The sequence below is a fragment of the Seriola lalandi genome, unplaced genomic scaffold (assembly GCF_002814215.2).
Source record: "Seriola lalandi dorsalis isolate HSWRI2012SDOR001 ecotype SW California unplaced genomic scaffold, Sedor1 jcf7180002054522, whole genome shotgun sequence".
Classification (NCBI taxonomy): domain Eukaryota; kingdom Metazoa; phylum Chordata; class Actinopteri; order Carangiformes; family Carangidae; genus Seriola; species Seriola lalandi.
Window position 1 is genome coordinate 1 of NW_019525075.1, and position 4,224 is coordinate 4,224.

The 4,224-nt window shown below is 37.0% G+C and overlaps 1 long non-coding RNA gene across 1 annotated transcript; it reads right to left on the reverse strand.

Annotated features, from left to right (window-relative positions):
- Window positions 1-1,259: 1,259 nt before the first annotated feature.
- LOC111660763 (uncharacterized) lies at window positions 1,260-3,687 on the reverse strand. The gene is made up of 4 exons (XR_015437718.1): window positions 3,543-3,687; window positions 2,473-2,551; window positions 1,500-1,561; window positions 1,260-1,328 (listed from the first exon to the last, which is right to left on the reverse strand). It is a non-coding gene; the product is annotated as an uncharacterized LOC111660763 (long non-coding RNA).
- Between the last annotated feature and the right edge of the window lie 537 nt (window positions 3,688-4,224).

A 4,224-nucleotide genomic window follows, 5' to 3' on the forward strand; every position in this document is an offset into this window, starting at 1 on the left:
ATAACAATGGGATCCCCTAAAATCACAACAGTAGTCGTTATTCTCTTCAGTTCTTAGAAACATGATGTTACAAATTGGACAGGTGCTCAGGGAGTGCGCCTGTGTTCATGGTAAAGGGGTTTTACGTGGATTGTGTCTCATTTCCTGATCGGCCATTTTCACTATTCTTTTAGTCTCCCTCTGAAGGCAAAAGAGTTAGACGTTATCACGCTAAAAATAACAAACACTGTATGCTGTAGATGGATGTGTCAAAAGAAATTGCTTAGATCCTTGTTCTCGGATTGAGCTGGTTTGAAAAAGGTCAGGAAATACTTGATAGTACATGACAATAAAGAGCCATTCCTCAATAAGAACCAACAAACCAGTTAACTCAGTGGACCCTATCGTACACCTAGTATAACGTGAAATGCAAATGTCTTTGCTAGTTCCAGACCAAGCAGTTGTCATTTTCCCTTCCACTGCACACATTGTTTAAATAGCGAATACACTCGCACCCATCTGAGCATCCACGGGTGTGTTGGTGTTAAAATTGAGGTGTGGTCAGGGGCATTGTTGGAGCATTGCTATCTTGAGGCAGTGGCACGCAATTGCGCGATTGACAGTATTACACTCATTATTTCACAGTCATTTTAAGGGCGCATTATTAAGATAGAAATATGCGCCTACATAGGCGGGTGCACAACGCATATACACTCTGCCTGTTGCAAATGAAAAGGAACTTCAAATGTTTGGATAAGTGAGGTAATACATTACAATACAACCCTCAGAAGGTCAAAACATTATTTGTGGCATATTGTGTGCTGCATAACATTGCCGTGTGTCATGGACGTCTTTTTGATATAGATGAGGCTCAAAACACTCCCCTGAATAATCAAGAGACTAAGAACACCCCATTTGAACCATGTTTCTGCCACAGTGACTGTTTTTTTGCCATTAAATTAGAAAAAGTGGATATGGACACGCCCTAAATGCACTCGCACTATGCACTTTATACCATGCGCTTTTGACTGTTTTATATTCATTGAACATTTTAATTCCTTGCACTGATTGCAATAGCTTCACATCAAAACCGATGCCTAAACGGAATTTTATTCAATATATGTGCTGAATTATGCAATGCAATTGCTTACATTTACATTTTTCTATCATTTAATCCCCTACTGCAGTGTGCACTTGGGTCGATTGGCAGAGAAAGCCCTGATATTTTTCAGACATGACAGTTTACTGGTAATCGTCTACAATGTGATGTACGTTTACCTTGCAGCTTGAAAGTTTACGACCAAGTCATCCAATAAACGGTTGTTTCTTAGATCTTGTTCTGTTGCTTGCTGAGGGAAAGAAGAAGTGAGATATGAAGGAAAATTGCATCCTTTATCAAATAAATACAGTTACAGAGGATGGCCTGTGAATGTGCCATCCTTATTGAGGTTATAACCATAATGATTATGGAAATGCAGCTAGGGAGTATACTTATGCATTCAAGTCAAGTTCATACTTACTGTATTGCAAACTGGACACTGCAACTTGTAGCAAAGAAATTGTCTGATGCACAAAGAGCAAACTGTGAAATGAAATGTAAACAAAATTGAGTTTATCTGTTATGCAGTGGTTAGATAATTTCCTTTCTTTCATCACAGTTGTTAGTCAGTATCCATCTGGATTGAACAATACATGTAAAAAAAAAAAAAAATCTCATTTAGTTCACAGTGTGGCTCAATTATATCTGCTGAATTGAGTATCTCAGTGCACAAAACACAGAGCAAATTTCAGCACAAAAAGCATGTAAAGTCTTTAAGACACAAACAGAGTCAGAGAAAGATGCATCCACCTAAGATTAACTAACTTCAACTGAAGCAGGGAACCCAAAGTTATTAATGCAGAGACAGTAGGGCCTTGAATTCAGAAGTACTCTATGGGGGTCTTTCTCAAGGTGATAATGACATCAAAGCTAACATACACATGTACATATATTTGTACAAGTAGCTAACGCACACATATTGCAAAAACACTCTACTCATTAGAAAAGGCATCCATTATCATTCCTTTATATTATACTACTGTGTGTAATTTTGTTCTATGCTACTTGTTGTGTGCTCATTTTAGTATAGCTTTGTATGTTGTCTTTACTCAGTAAAGAAAACTATGTTTTTTTCTAATCTGACCTGCCAAGGGACTGCTGATGCAAATCAGCTTGAAGCTACATTCTGGTGCCGTGCATCAAGTGGTGACATTTATGTTGAAAGCTGCACATGGTCCAGCTGTACATGGTCCAAAGAAATAAATGTTCAACTCTTGCTGCTTTGAAGTGAATTTCAAAACTACGTTCTGCATTTTTTCAAAACATTCTCAGCTGCATTTTGCTTGCTTACACAAGTCGCTCTGTGGTCTTGCCTTCATATATACATGGCTTTGTTAAACTTATTGTAAGAGTAGTTAGCACCAGGTCTGCTGTGGAAGCTACTTGTTACTTACAGTTGTGAGAGCATTTTGTCATCATTGAAATATTGAGGAAGTCGAAGCAAATTGGACACCGAAGCAGGGCATCAACATTCTGCAGATGAGAAAACAGAGAGCATAGACTATTCATAAAACAACTCTACCAACCAAGAAAATAAAGTAGCCTGGCAACAATACATTTATCCTCTATTGAAAACATGGCAGGTTGCATGAAATTTAACAACACAGACTGTGAATAACTTTTTCAGTCAAATAAGCTAGCCTAAAAAGTTGAATGAATCAGATATTTCACTCAAATGTTTTAAAATCTAAATAACCTTTTTATTTATTTCTCTCTATTTTTAGTGTAACAAAATATGACCAATCAAATTGTTCAATCTAGAGTTGGTTATTTCCCTCTAGGAGACTAGGCAATGAAATTGGTAAACAATTTTACATACATTCCTACAGAGGGACAGTATGTGTTAAAACCCATCCGTACTCCATAGTCTGTAAGGTTACTAGTGGTTGCATGGGTCATAGTTAGTAGCACTACCCAGGTTAAGTCTCTTCTCATGTGCCTTATGTGTTTATATGGTGTGTTTCACAACATCCTGCACTTGGTTCACTATCATAATGCATACTGTACAGCATCCCACATTAAGTTAGCATGACCTGATATGACCACTAGCTATGTATGTTTGGGTAATTGTTTGTCTTAGCAGAGTAGCATATACGATTAAGACTGCTGAAATAACGTTTGATGTTCTGAACGGACAGAGATCCAGTTCGACATTATGTGCATTGATCACTAGGTCACTTCGTCAGAAACTCAATGATCACAAATGTGCCTGTGGCATTGTGGCTATAGGGTTAGCTGATGTTACATTAGCAACTATTAGCACATAATTCATATGTATATGAAAAGACGGATGACAGTTAAATGTATGTTTATCAAACGTTAGATTGCTTTGGAAAGGTAACGTTGCTCGCTAGGTAACGTCTGCGCTTCCCTTGATGTGGCTGTTGTGGTTTTCATTTAGCTAAGGGCTAGTAGCCAGCATGTTAGCAAGACAGGTACATTTACAAATTAATCTAGAACTTACTTTCAGACCAGAAAGGCCAGGTGGTAAATCCGCTTCAATCTGGAGCGCCATGTCTAAACAAAAAGCAGCTATTTGAGGAAGTCACAGAACTTTTTGTTTCTGTGGTCTGTGACCAAAGTCCCGCTCGAAGAGATGCAGGACGCCTCTTACGTCATTTGACAACTTCCGCTAAGTCAGAGGTCCAGATTTGTTTCGTTCACTCAGATGTAAACAAAGCGTCCACAGTAGCAATCGGATACGACTCTCACTCATGCAATCCTTCTTTGAATTATATTGTAATAGATATAAATCAGAAGAAAAAAAAATACTGACTTTAATGTCAACATTTAGAAACATGTTACACTTCTTTTCTATATTATATTTCAAATACGTGAATGCGTATAGGCTGTATAAAAACAATACAGAGTTACTTGAGTTTAACTAATCTAAATAGATTTGTTTTTATTGCAAATGAATTTGAATAAATTGCTACAAAATAGCAAAACAAAAGCATTTCTCTAATCATACATTGTTGTAAACAACCTGGCGGAACAGGTCAGTATACACACTGTGTAGACTAATACATTTTCTCTAATATCTGCTTGGTAGCCATTTATATTCGTTTGCTGTTGTTTTAATTCTGTTTTTATATTATAATAATCTTAATAATTATTCTAAATGTATTTTACCTTTTAATTTTAAT